The 13,923-nt window shown below is 50.8% G+C and overlaps 2 protein-coding genes and 1 pseudogene across 7 annotated transcripts in view; 1 reads left to right on the top strand and 2 right to left on the bottom strand.

Annotated features, from left to right (window-relative positions):
• The window catches only part of LOC140702907 (uncharacterized), a 51,511-nt gene extending 43,749 nt beyond the window's left edge, over positions 1 to 7,762 (bottom strand). For 3 of the 4 annotated variants that reach the window (XM_078382500.1, XM_078382501.1, XM_078382499.1), the window contains exons 1-2: positions 6,426 to 6,571; positions 4,257 to 4,368 (exon numbers count right to left, since the gene is read on the bottom strand). The gene's annotated coding sequence lies outside the window, so the exon portion shown is untranslated. Of the gene's footprint in view, positions 1 to 4,256; positions 4,369 to 6,425; positions 6,572 to 7,658 lie in introns of those variants that run through there. The other variant, XM_078382502.1, reaches the window with a different exon arrangement.
• The window catches only part of LOC140702929 (uncharacterized), a 547,856-nt pseudogene that overhangs the window by 331,884 nt on the left and 202,049 nt on the right, over positions 1 to 13,923 (bottom strand). The window lies entirely within an intron of this gene.
• The window catches only part of LOC140702944 (uncharacterized), a 540,061-nt gene that overhangs the window by 348,268 nt on the left and 177,870 nt on the right, over positions 1 to 13,923 (top strand). The gene's annotated exons all lie outside the window — the stretch shown is intronic.

Raw genomic sequence — 13,923 nt, 5'->3', positions numbered from 1 at the left:
GTTCTAAATGGTTGGGTTCGTTAGAGGACCCCCTAAGTCGTGTGCAAACCTGATATGGCTTCGATCTGACTTTTCCTTAATTTATGGTAAATTTATGTTTTCGGCCCATAGCAAACAATGGAGCTGTCAGATTTTGACAGCTCCATTGTTTGCTATGGGCCGAAACCATAAATTCACCATAAATTAAGGAAAAGTCAGATCGAAGCCAAATCAGGTTTGCATATGACTTAGGGGGTCCTCTAACGAACCCAACCATTTAGAACAGTTGCTGAGGCTTCGCTACTTTTTGGTGAATTTATTCGTCCCCCATAGGAAATAACGGGGGACGAATAAATTCACCAAAAAGTAGCGAAGCCTCAGCAACTGTTCTAAATGGTTGGGTTCGTTAGAGGACCCCCTAAGTTGTGTGCAAACCTGATATGGCTTCGATCTGACTTTTCCTTAATTTATGGTAAATTTATGTTTTCGGCCCATAGCAAACAATGGAGCTGTCAAAATCTGACAGCTCCATGCTTTCCTATGGGGGAGAAAACAATTTACAAAAAATTAACGAAAGTTCAGATCACCGCCAAATCAGGTTTGCACACAACTTAGGGGGTCCTCTAACGAACCCAAGACTTTAGAACAGTTGCTGAGTCTTAATTAATTTTTTGTGAATTTTTTCTTCCCCCATAGGAAATAATGGAGCTGTCAAATTTTGACAGCTGTCAAAAGTTGGGGGAAAAAAATTCAGAAAAAATTAACGAAAAGTCAGATCAAAGCCAAATTAACTTTTGCATCCGTTTTAGAGGGTGCAGAAGCTAATCCAAGCATTTAAAACCATTTTTGACCCTTTTATGACACACTTAATTTTGCAAAAATTGACTTCGCAAAGCCATTGAAACCTATTGAGTCAGCTACAATACATTCCAATGGAGGATACATTGTATCGCTTAACGATGTTTCCTATGGGTTTTTTCGCTTAAGGACGGCAATCCGTGCCTATTGGAACGGATTAACCGGTTTCCAATGCATCTCTATGGGAAATGGTGTTTCGCATAAAGTTTTTTTCGCATAAGGTTTTTTTTTTTGGAACCAATTAAAAACGTTATGCGAGGCACCACTGTACAAAGAAACAAAATGGAACCTCTCTGGCTTATTTCTTAATTACAAAACCCATATGCCTTTAAAAGATTTTAACTTAAAAACCCATCTCATCACATGATTGGGACGGCCCACTCCGAGCACTCTTGGTCACTGAGATCACGGTCCGAATAGCGGGAAAAGGGTGGACTCATCATACCAGAGTAAAAGGACCAGTCAATCCACCCAAAAACACAGAATGAAGCAAAATCGTATGGATGCATGCTCCAACCAAGACAAAGTGTATCCAACTACTGGACAATAACTGAACAGTTCCATCAATATGTCAAGGATTACAGTCCATTGTCGCCTTTTGAGGGTCTAAGGTCCCTCAACCATGCCATGTACCGCATACAAGCGGTGGTGGAAATATTAGCAAACGAGACAGGGGGAACCTTGGAGCTAATAAAAATAGAACTGAGCGACTTGAGACAGTTATCTTTGCAGAACAGGAAGGCCTTGGACATAATCTTGGCTGTTACAAGAAGGAACGTGTAAATGTATTGGAAAGGAGTGTCGTGTGTATGTTCCCGATTATGGGAAACAAAATTGAGGAACATATAAATCATATAGAGGAAGTAGCTGAGGGTGGAAGAAGGGTGGAACCCATTATCCTGGTTAAGGAGCTGACTACCAAATTTAGGGTGGTTAAAGACAGCTTTTCTGGGAGCAGTAATGATGATAGTAAGAGGGTTAGTATGTTGTTGCATTTTACACTGTGGTCCCATGCTTTGTGGATGCATAAAAGAGACACATCGGGGTGTGTTTATTCCAATGATGGCAATTAGGGAAGAGACCTATGGGTTACCAGAAATTGGGAAGGAAACTATGATTGAAAGAGAGGGAACATTAAAACCCTTTGAGGCTGCTAACGGCAAAGAAAAGTAACGCAAAAGGCAGCAAATTCTGAAATAAGAAAAGGAGGGAGTGTGAGAAATAGAGGAATCAGGGCTGCTTTGGCAAGATCTTGTAGAGACATAATGATTAAGTAGATTGCTTCTGTAACCAATTAGTACATGCATTTGTTAATTATGTAGCTGACATTAGGAAGTTTAGGGGAGATCCGGGAAGCCAACAGAGAATGTGCAGATACGGGAGGTGCCCCATGGTCCTGACAAAAGGATGAAGTGAGTGAACCTAAATAAGGGTCTGGGGTCTAGGAAAAGAGGGGAGTGAGAGATGTAAACAGCGGCGGGGCTTCCTGTGATCAGTTTAGGCGCACTGGATAGGCTGCACACCTTGGATTGCCCAGACCAATGGGGAAGCAAGGGAGGGCCCCTGCAGCCGGAAGTAGGGGATTAAATATCATAGGACATGTAATGATGGGTGTGTGTACCCAGCTAGGACGCCCGCTTTTGCAAAAGTGCTTTTTAATAAAGGAGAGCTGCTTGTATTCGTGGTCGTCCAGTTACTGCATTTAAGTAGCAAGGGGTGGGCATTTGTCACACTTCCATCATCAGCGTCTTCCTTCCTCCCTTCCATCCCCTTGTCTATCTATTCTTCCCCCCCTCCCTCCTTCCCTCCTTCCGACACTCTCAAAACCTTGCTTGATCAAGAAAGTGGCTCCTGCTGCTGGAATGGCCCATTGCCCTGAGAAAAGCTTTTTTTCTACTCCGTATTTTGCTTTTTTGCAAAATGGGTGGAAGTGTTCCTGCTGCCTTCCTCAGTGTCTAATCTCTCCCTCAGGAGGGTGAAGGAGAGAGAAAGAAACAGGGAGAATGAAAAAAATGCTAAAAAGGAAAGGGGAGGAGGGAGGAGGAGAAAAGTAAAGAAAAAAGCAAAATTCTACCTGCCACAAAGCCTTGAAAAAGGCAGAAAAAGCTCTCCCTCTTCTCCCTCCTGGGGAGGGGAGGAGCAGAGGGCAGGGCTCTCCTTGACTGCACTTAGAGAGAAAACCTGAGGGATTCCCCCCCCCAGAAGGAGAACCACCCGAAGTGTCACCGTTTGCCCAGAGGAGCCTCTTTTCCTCTCCTTAAGGGGGGGGGAAGAAATGGCTTCCAAGTGAGCCCCCCCATTGCCCCTCCCAACTGCACAGGCACAGTGACCCCCCCCCAGGCCTTTCCCCACTTTTTGCTCAGCATTCAGAGGGGAGAGGGAGAGAAGGGGGAGTGCCTGCACCCCAGGTGCTTGAGAGGGATTGAAGCCCTCCCCCCGAGACGAAGGGAGGTTTGCATGCACACACACACACACACACAGATGAGATGTGCCTCAAGGGACCTCTGCATGTGCAGAGACCCATGGAGATGGGGCCAGCCAGCCAGGAAAGGGTCAAAGGGTGGGGCAGCTGATGGGCCCAACCTCCCTTCTCCCTGTCTGGTTCTCCTCCTCCACACCTCTCTGCCTCCCTTTCACACCTTTTCCAATCCTCTGGGGATCCATAGCTCACTCCTTGGAAATGTCATTCTATACAACACATCACATGTGTGCGTGTGTGTCTGTGTGTGTGTGTGTGGGAGGATCAGGAAAATGTGGTTTACAATCCTTTTATAAGCCACATGTTAGATGGCCAGAATAGCCACTGATCAATTTGGGACGAATCCTCGAGGGGTTTTGGCTACAACCGGACACAGTGAAAGAGGGCAGACGGCAGTACAGGAAAAATGAATAAAGAGGCTTCGGACAGTCAAAGAATCTCCTTTATCTTCAATAAAAAGAATTTATTGAGGAGGGAGAACCTTTCATCATAGATACTGAGGAGTAGCAAAGCTAGTATCAGTCTCTGAGGCTCTTGCATTTGGGGGTGTCGTGAGCCAGGTTGAAATGTGAACATTTTAAGGGCATGTTTCGAAGCTCTCGTATCCCACGTCTGCAATGGGACAGAGAGTGGGGTGAGAGGGGGGATTAAGTAATGAGAACGGCTATTGCACTTCTAAATGACAATTTCTAATAGACAATTGACTATTAAAAAATGAAGTTAAATCCAAAACCTGCACTGGATCCCAACTCTTCAGTTGTGTGGAGCAGCAAAACAAAATGCCTTCTTAAATATCCGGTCCTGTTTTTGACTGTGGCACTGGAGCTTTGCGCTCCCGACACACACGCTCGGGGTGCTTCCATTGACTGAGGCATCTCTGGGGGGGGCTGCCAACCATCATCCTTCACAGTCTCAGCCCAGGAGACAACGGGATCCTTACCTGGAGAGACCTCGTTTCCAGTAGGAGATCCTGGTGCAGAGATCTCGAACCTCGATCCAGAAGATCCCTCGCTCTTGTTGGGGGCAATACGGGGTCACCTCCTCAAAGGCCACTGTAAGCGGGAAGGAGAAAACAGAGTCTTACTGGGTGGAAAAGGCCCCACAACGTCCCAACTTTGTTTGTTTAAAAGGTTTGGAAATTACAGGCGTACTCTGAAGTTCAGCTTCAGTAACGTGAGTCGCATCTCCAGTTTTCTGACAAACAGGTCAGCTGCGACAATTACGTCTGGCTGATTTTGAAACACTGGGCCAGTAGAAAGGAGTAGTAATTCTATTCAAGGTCCTTTGGAGGCGAAGGTGGCCAGAAAAAGCAGCAGCGTGGGCTAAAGCGAAAAACCTTTTCTCGGTAAGGCTTTGGCACTGTGTCCAGGGAGGCAGGAGCTCCTCGTAAGAAAGTCCCAGACCAACCCTGACACAGCCACCCACACCTATGGGGGGACAGTGCTTGGAGGGGCTCCCCAGCCTCAGTGCAAGGAGAGAAGGACGTGGGGTGGGTGAGACGGAGAAGCGAAGGAAGAAGAGGCGGAGCAAAAGAGAGATGCCACACCCACCTTGAGGCTCCCAACAGAGACATCCGGGGGGGGGGGAATAACCTAGCTCAGAGGCAGAAACCTCTGCCTGAGCAGGCAGCTCTCCCTTCCCCCACCCCACCCCACTGTCAGAGATTACAACCTCAGTGTTAATTAATTAATTTTTCATGAGGCTCCAGCTGCCCATCAGTCCCTTCAGAATGTTTTGAAGGCAAGGAACTCAACTTCTCCAGCTCAGCAATTTTCCTGTTTTTAAACACTCTGTGCAGCCTTTAGGCCCTTGATTTCTTTCTCGTGCCTAATCAACTGGGCTAAGCAAAGACACCCGTTTCTTCCTTCAGGATTTAGGAATTCTTATTGGTAGCCCCCTTTTCTCCTGGTCAGAGTGCCTCAGGCTGCCCAGAATGTTACAAACAGCCTTATGGGTTTAAAAAGGCAAACGGGCAGAAGTGTGTGGAAGTGCTGGTTTTAAAAAAGGAGAAAGAGCACCTCCCGCGCAAAAGGGCCACAGAGCAGACGGGCGTTGGAGAAATCAGCTTTCCCGAGGATGACCTCCCTTTCCTTCATCCTTTCCTTCATCCGGCCTAAAGGCTGACAGAAACAGGCAGCGACTCGGGTTCAGCAATGAATGGCTGTGGCTTCCCTTGAGCTACAGAAACCATCCTGTCAGAATGCAGAACGAACAACTCTGGTGACCTGGAAGGGTATCTCTTCACCAGAAATACCTTCGTTCTCTCATTTCTCCCCCCCCCCCCAAACGTGCAAGCCGGTTGCAGAAAGTCGCCCCCCCCCCCCGAAACGCACCGACTCTCACAGGCGCCGAAGCCTGGCAGACCCCGAGGGAGGTGGAAAGAACTCTTTACCCCCTCACACGAAAACACGAAAAGGCTTGTTTCAAAGAGCCTTTCCTGCCATGTCTTGCCCGCCTATGTCCTGTCATGATCTCAACTCCTTCCCCCCCCCAGGCTGGACACTGCCTACCCCCCCACCGGACGCTGATCCTCTCCACCCACAGCCTGGGATCGGGGCCCCAGAGAGGCCCTGCCCTCCCTCCTTGGCCTTGGCTTGTTTGTGCCTTTGTTGGAGGAGACCCAGAAGAAGGGAAAGGCCAGCCTCGACCGAAGGGAGGGTGTGTGTGTGGGGGGTGTGTGTTTTGGGGGTCAGATTTGCCATTTGGGTTCCTTTCCACTGTTTTTGGAAATGACCCCCCCCCCTCTGTCTCTGCTTCCCCACCCCACATACAGCTTATGCCACGTCCCGTTCTTCCCTCCCTCCCTCCTCGCCCCCCCCGCCTTTGCCCACCTCCTGCCCAGACCCGATGGGGGGGAAGATCCTCGGAGCCCCATAGAGGTGGGGGGGGGGGAGAGGGAGGCAGGAGGGGGGGTGATCTCCGGGGGGGGGGCTTCCGCTTCCTGTTAGAGCAGCGCCTCTTCCGCCTTCTAGCTTCCTCTCTCTTCCCCCCCCCCGCTTTCTCCCCCCCAAGAATGGAGAGAGAGAGAGAGAGAGAGAGAGAGAAGGAGGCAGAGGGTCATGAGGGGCCAGCGGCCTCTTCACCACCCCCCCCCCCAATTTGTGCATACCTGAGGCCAAGAAGGAGGAGAGACCGGGTGGGTATCGTCGCTGAGGGAGGGGGGGCAGGGACTTCCGAGGGGGGGAGGGTGAGGCGCCTCTCCTCTTTTCTCTCTCCAGAATTCCCCCCCCCGCCTGCCTGCCTTCCTTCCTTCCTTCCTTCCTTCCTTCCGGGCTTCTCTTCAACCGCCGGCCTTGAGGGGGGGAGGGGAGGAGAAAAAGGGCGGGAAGGAAGAGAAAGCCCCCAAAGGGCGCAGGCGCGTCAGGGACCAACCGTCCTCTGGTGGGGGGGGAGAGAAGGGGGCGGGGCCTCTGAGGGGGGGGGTCGGTCACTATTTCCCCCCCTCAGGAGGGGATACTGAGGCGAGCGGGGGTGGAGGGGTGGTTCTCCCTTCCCTCCCCTTGGAAGGCTGTCCCCGTTCGGAGCCTCCTTCTCTGAGGGGATTCGCTCGAGGTTGTTTCCCTTCAGGAGCGAAAGGAGGAGGCGCTTCCTTTGCCAAGGGAGGGGTTTGGTTCTGCAAATATAAGAAGGAAGAGGCTGACAGGAGGGGCCTCGAACTAACTCCGCCTCCAATATATCTATACCAGTATATTATAGAGAGAAAGGGGGATAATCTGCCCAGAGAGAGAGAAGCCCGTAGGCGTGTGTGATGGAGGGGGGGGGGGAAAGACGATGCGGGAAGACGGGGGGGGGGGGGAGGGAAGAGCGCGCCTTCTTGACCTTCCTGGCAGGGCCGGAGGGATGCCCTTGTGTGCGTGTGTGTGTGTGTGTAAAACGGAGCTGAACCATTAACACGGAGGTTGTAAACTCGGAAAGTGAGAGGGGTGGGGGTGGGGTGGTCTGGGGGCCAGAGAGATTCCCCCCCTCTCCCCTTTGAATTCCCCCTCCTCCTCCCTCTCGAGGAGACCCAGAGGGGGAAAAACATTGCCTTCCCTTCCACTGGAAAAACAGGCCTTTCTCTCTAAAGCTTTAAAGGAGGCGCTCAGCCACGGAGAGTCCCTGCCCCCCCCGGGGGGGGGCACCCACAACCTGGGGGGGGTTGGAGTCACCTCCTCTTCCCTCTCCCCCCCCCCCGTCCAGGCCAGGCTCTCCCTTGAAGGGACGTTTTTGGCCTCCCGCCCCTCCTCGAAAGACGCCTTGCCCGCCATCCTGAATCCTCTTGGGGAAAACTCAGACCCCCACCCCCACCCCCCCACCCCCCACCTCTCCCAGGGACACACGGGGGGGGGATTTTTCTACTTACCAGAAGGGCCCCTAAAACTCCCCCAACCGCCTTCTCTGAGGGGAGACCTTCTGGCCGCCTTCGTAACTGCGCACGCGCCACAGACCCCCACCCCACCCCCTTCTGTGGGGGGAAGAGGAGCGCATGCGCGGGAGGGAGAGCGAGCCGAGCAGCCAGGGAGGGGATCCTGCGCGTGCGCAGAGAGGAGCCCTGGGTTCGCTTGGAGGGCAGCCTGTCAGTCACGCGAGGGGGAAGAAAGGGGGGTTCTTGCCCAGCCAGCCTTCCAGAGGGGAGGGGCTTCGCGGAAGGAGGAGCGAGCTCTCATTGGGTCTCCGGGTTGCCAGGCAACCCCCCTCATAGACGACATAATAGACGCCCCGGAGGGCTTCCGCCCAGCAACGGGTGACGCGCAGGAGGAGCGAGTTCTCATTGGGTCCCCCATTGTTCTTCCCTATTAGATTCTTAATTAGCTTTGAATTCATTCATTCTTTCATTGAAAATTACTTTTCTCCTGCCTTTCTCCTCTTTGCTTCTTTATGTCTTAACTGTTTTTGTTGGTGCAGGGGACGGTGGTCGGCTGGATGGCCAGACCTTGGGGGCCAGAGAGGCTGAGCGAATGTCCTCCTGGAAGGTCTTAAAAAGCAGGCAGAAGTTGAGTGTCCAGTGCGCCGTGCTTAGGTCCAGTATTAATGGATGAGTTTCAATTGTTGAGACCTGATGATGTGGACAGGGTGCTTGGATCTGTCCGTTCTACCACCACTCTGCTCGACCCTTGCCCATCCTGGCTAATTGGAAGATCTGCCAGGGGGTTCGCACTTGGGTCCAGGAGGCCATGAATGCCTCTCTGAGAGAGGGAGTGGTCCCTACCGCCTTGAAAGAGGCGGTGATTCGACCACTCCTTAAAAAGCCTAACCTGGACCCAAGGCTGGTGGTCAACTACCGACCAGTGGCGAACCTCCCTTATTTGGGCAAGGTGTTGGAGCGGGTTGTGGCCGGGCAACTCCAGGCGCTGCTGGATGAAACGGATTTTCTGGATCCATTTCAATCGGGTTTCAGGCCGGGTTTTGGTACAGAGACTGCCTTGGTCGCCCTGTATGATGACCTTTGCCAGGAGAGAGACAGGGGGAGTGTGACCCTGTTGATACTCCTGGACCTCTCAGCGGCTTTCGACACCATCGACCATGGTGTCCTTCTGGATAGGCTGGCTGGGTTGGGAGTTGGGGGCACTGTTTTACAGTGGTTCCGCTCCTTCCTAGCTGACCATATCCAGAGGGTGGTGCTGGGGGACAGTTGCTCTGCCCCATGGCAGTTATGTCATGGGGTTCCTCAGGGCTCAATACTGTCCCCCATGCTGTTCAACATCTACATGAAACCGCTGGGAGAGGTCATCAGGAGGTTTGGGCTGAGGAGTCAGCAATATGCTGACGATACTCAGCTCTACCTCTCGTTTTCCACCAATCCAGGTGAGGCAGTTTCTGTGCTGAACTCGTGTCTGGACCTGATAATGGACTGGATGAGGGTTAATAAATTGAAACTCAATCCAGACAAGACGGAAGTGCTGTTAGTGGGTGCTTCACCGGACAGGCTGGAGGGCCATTTCCCCGCCCTGAATGGGGTTACACTCCCCCTAAGGGACAGGGTCCGCAGCTTGGGGGTGCTCCTGGACCCCAGTCTAACTCTGGAAGCCCAGGTGGACTCGGTGGCCAGGGGCGCCTTCCTTCAGCTGCGGAAATTATACCAGCTACGGCCCTACCTGGACGAGCAGAGTCTCATGACAGTCACACATGCACTGGTAACATCCCGCATAGATTACTGCAATGCGCTTTACGTGGGGCTGCCTTTGAAGACGGTCCGGCGATTGCAACTGGTCCAGAATCGAGCTGCGCGGCTGGTGAGTGGTGGGGCCGCCACGGAACATATCAAGCCGATTCTGTATAAGTTACATTGGCTACCAATTGCTGCCCGGGCCCAATTCAAAGTGCTTGTTTTGACATATAAAGCCCTAAACGGCTTGGGCCCTGGATACCTGAAGGACCGCCTCCTTCCATGTGAACCTACCCGGCAGTTAAGATCTAGCCAGGGGGCCCTTTTGAAAGAGCCGTCCCTTAAGGAGGTAAGAGGGACGGCTTGTAGACAAAGGGCCTTTTCGGCAGCTGCCCCCAGACTATGGAATGCCCTCCCGACTGAGATTCGTCTGGCGCCGACGCTGATGACATTTCGGCGCCAGGTCAAAACCTTCCTGTTCCAGAAGGCTTTTAATTGAAATTATATTAGCTGTGGGTCTGATGGCAATTTTAATTGTATTTTAATTGTATTTTAATTATTTTATCTTTTGCTGTATTGAATTTTAATTATTGTAAGCCGCCCAGAGACCTCTGGGTAGTTTGGGCGGCATATAAATTGAATAAATAAATAAATAAAATAAATAAATCACACGAGGGGTGCCGGACCACCACATTCTTCTGGATAGCCTCTTTCTGGGTTTTCGTTCCTCTGTGAAATAGTACGGGGAATTAATGGAAACCTGAAACACTCCACAAGCTGAGGGTTGGGGGGGTTGAACAAGAGTCCATCCCCCCCCCAGCACCCCTGCCGTTCACAGAGCGATACCACGCGAGGGAACATCCCAGAATCTGACTCCCCTTTTTTTCGTCAATTGACCACTCCTCCCCAGACGCAAAGCCATGGTCAGGGCTGTGAAGGGCAAAGAGCAGAAGAGGGTCTCCCGCAGAGTCCAGGGGTCCCCAACCTCTGGCCTCCAGAGGTTCTTGGACTGCAACTCCCAGAAGCCTTCACCACCGCCTCTGCTGGCCAGGATTTCTGGGAGTGGAACCGGCCAGTAATTTACACACTCCTGAGTTAGTGCAGCAGTTCCATGCTACTTACCCCGATCTGAAACTGTTAGAATGGCATTAGCCTTAGCTGCTACAAAGAACTACATAATCCATCACTATGATATTACCACTGCATATTTAAATGCAGACCTGAAAGAGGAACTACACATGGCAAAGGCACCAGGATATGAAGGTACAAAGCCAGAATTAGTGTATAGGTTAAACAAAGCGATTTATGGTTTAAAACAATCGGCTAAGAATTGGAATGATTGTTTGCATCAAGTTTTGGTAAAACTGGGATATAGTAGCAGTCTGGCAGATCCTTGTCTATATACCAAGAAAAATGGGAATGACTTAAACATACTACTAGCATATGTTGATGATATTGTTTCATGGCAAAGAGTCAGAGCCAAGTAGAACTGTTTGAGAAACAGTTAAAAAAGGAATTTAAATTAAAAAGTCTGGGACCAATACAAAATTACTTAGGTGTACAAATACAGAGAACAAAACAAGGGATTGAATTGAGTCAAGAGCTAAAAATCAAACAAATGTTGGAAAAGTACTGCATGGGAGAGTGTAAAAGTGTAAGTACTCCCATGACGGTAGACTTTCAAAAGGAAGATGAAATCAGTAAAGATTTCAAAAACCAAGAATTATACCATTCAGCCATAGGAAGCTTAATGTATTTGGCAAACTGGACACATCCAGATATAGCAGCCTCAGTGAACATTCTAAGTAGGTATGTAGCCAGACCTAGTGAAAAGCACTGGCAAGGCGTAAAAAGGATGTTTAGATACTTAAAGGGGACATATAACTACCATTTGATATTGAAGCCATCAAAAGATTTAAAACTGTCTGCTTATGTAGATAGTGACTGGGCCAATGATGAGACAGACAGAAAATCCATGACCAGATTTGTAATAAAATTTGGAAACAACATAGTTGGATGGAAATCCAGAAAACAAAGTTCCGTAGCAACTTCAACTTCTGAAGCAGAATTTGCCGCATTGTCAGAATTGTGTTCTAAATTAACATGGTATAAACAGTTAACAAAAGATTTAAAGAATGAGACAAGTGGTGCAATAAAAGTGATGGAAGATAATACCACATGTATACACATGGCTGAAACGGAAAGAGTAAAAAACAGAAGTAAACATATTGACATTAAGTATCATAACGTAAGAGAGGCTATAAGAGAGAAATTAATTGAATTAGAGTATTGTCAAACTGAAGATAACATAGCTGATATACTGACCAAACCTTTATGTACACAGAAGCATGAGAAATGTGTAAATGAGCTGGGATTGTGTTATGTTCAGGCATAAAAAAATTAGGAGGGGTGTCAGAGTATAGAAATTTTATAAGCCTGAACCTGTATATGTGTTTCATTAACGAGCTGCCATTGTGCACAGATGTGAGAGTGCTGAGTCACTCTGGACATGATGCAATGACTTGAAACCAGGAGAAGACCAGGTGCAAAAGGATGAAGTCATCTGTTTTCTGATTGGACAAAATATGCCATGTACATGTATATAAGTGGACTGTGTCTTTGCTTCTCTCTCTTCCTCCACTATCACTTGCTGCCACGCATGCTGTCCGTTTGTATAAAGAGTTCCTGCTGTGCTGTTAAGATACCTGCCTGTATATAACTGTAAATACATGTAAATATAACCGTCTTGCAACACAAGAAGAACTGGTAAAGTGTCTTCAATAACTCTGCGTATTTCTACTCTTGCCAAAACCCTAACAAGAGCCCGAAAAACCCACAACTACCAACATGAATCTGACCCAACTCCGGGAGGCCATGGAAGACAGGAGGGCCTGGCGTGCTCTGGTCCATGGGGGGGAGGGTCACGAAGAGTCGGACACGACTTAACGACTAAACAACAATAATATCTACAGTATGAGATATGCAGGAAAAGGGGAAACCAAGAGGAGATTCAGACAATTGCCTGAGAATATTTTTAACCCAAAATCATCAGCAGCAAACCTCACACAAGACTACACACACACACACATGCATGCACGTACGCACACACTTTTCCTAGTGTAGGAAATGGGCAGCCCCTCTCCCCAGGGGCTCTCCTGCCCCCATTGCTATGTGGGGGGATGGAGGGTCAGGATTCAGGTCAGGGCCTGGTTCCTGTGCCGGGAACTTCCCTCTATTGCAGGGGCATCAGCAGCCACCTTCGCTGCCAGATGGACACCATAGAAATGATGTATCATCATCCACATTCACAGCTATCTTCCAACCTACCCACTCCTGCTTTTCCCTCTGACTTCATTCACAACCCTGGCAGGAGCTGGGAGGGATGCAGGTGGTGGGGTCTTGCGGCTGGCTCCCCCCCCCACCTATCGTGTTGCCTGGGTTGGTCTGGAATGGATGCTTCAGAGCCATTGGCTTTACAAAAGACCTGCCTCCCACCCACCCCCAGATGCAAAGGCTGAAATGATCCCTGTGAGGAGGGACTCTTTCTGGGTTGCATTTCTCTTTTTATTTTCTCCAGCCCTCCATATAGGAGGGGCGAGTCTTCTTCTTCTGCCTCTTCCCAAAGCCCCCTCCGTCCGTCTGTCAAGAGGAGCCTCCAAAATCAGAGGCGGTCGGAGAGGTGGTTCATCTTTGGAAACGAGGAGCCAGACTTTGGGAAACGGGCTGGCCCTGGAGGGGGCCTTTGGGACCTGACCCCCGGAAAGGGCTCTTCCTGGCAGCCAGGAGAAAACGTTCCAGCAGAGATCTCCTTTCTTGGGGGGACCAGAGGAACTGGCCGGCAGGATCTACCCCTCCAGTGCTGGCCGGAGCGGGGGAGGGGGAAAGGGGCAGAGGCCGCCTGGCCAGAGGGCAGACTAAGGGGCCTGGATCTAGCCCCCCTCGCTCCTAGCCAACCCCCGATCTTCACCCCCCCTCCAAGCCCCATCACTCTGGGGCCCCTCCTATGCCCCCAACCCCTGCACATGAACTTCGCCTGAGGATCCAGAGGGAGATGGGTGATGACCTCGGGGAGAGAGGAGAGATCAGTGGAGGTTGACCCTAGAACAGGGTCAGGGAACTTTTTTACCTTTTACTCCAAAAAAATGGGCGGCTCTCTTTCTCCACCAGCAGGCAGCTCCTGGGTGACCATCAAAGAGCAGCAGGTGGCTTGCCTGCCAGGGGTGCCCGATGCCGCCTCCCACTCCATCACCAGCTCCGGCAGCTGCATTGGGGCTCAGCATCAGAGCTCCTGCAAGCCTTGCCATCAAAGCGCCCTGACAGCTGCCACACGAAAGCCAAGAGCTCCACCAGGCCCAGCCGGCCAACATGGAGGTGCCACCGAAGGAAGCCATGTGGCTGGGCGAGCAGCACTGCTGCCTGGTGGGCTCCTCCAGACCCTCGTGACCACACCCGCCCCCCGCCGCAATCCACCTCTCCTGGCACTGGAAGGAGAGGCTCCTCTTGGCCAGGATGCTCTGACCAC

The sequence above is a fragment of the Pogona vitticeps genome, chromosome Z (assembly GCF_051106095.1).
Source record: "Pogona vitticeps strain Pit_001003342236 chromosome Z, PviZW2.1, whole genome shotgun sequence".
Lineage (NCBI taxonomy): Eukaryota > Metazoa > Chordata > Lepidosauria > Squamata > Agamidae > Pogona > Pogona vitticeps.
The sequence above is the reverse complement of the archived record's forward strand: the minus strand, read 5'-3'. Positions and strand labels throughout refer to the sequence as shown.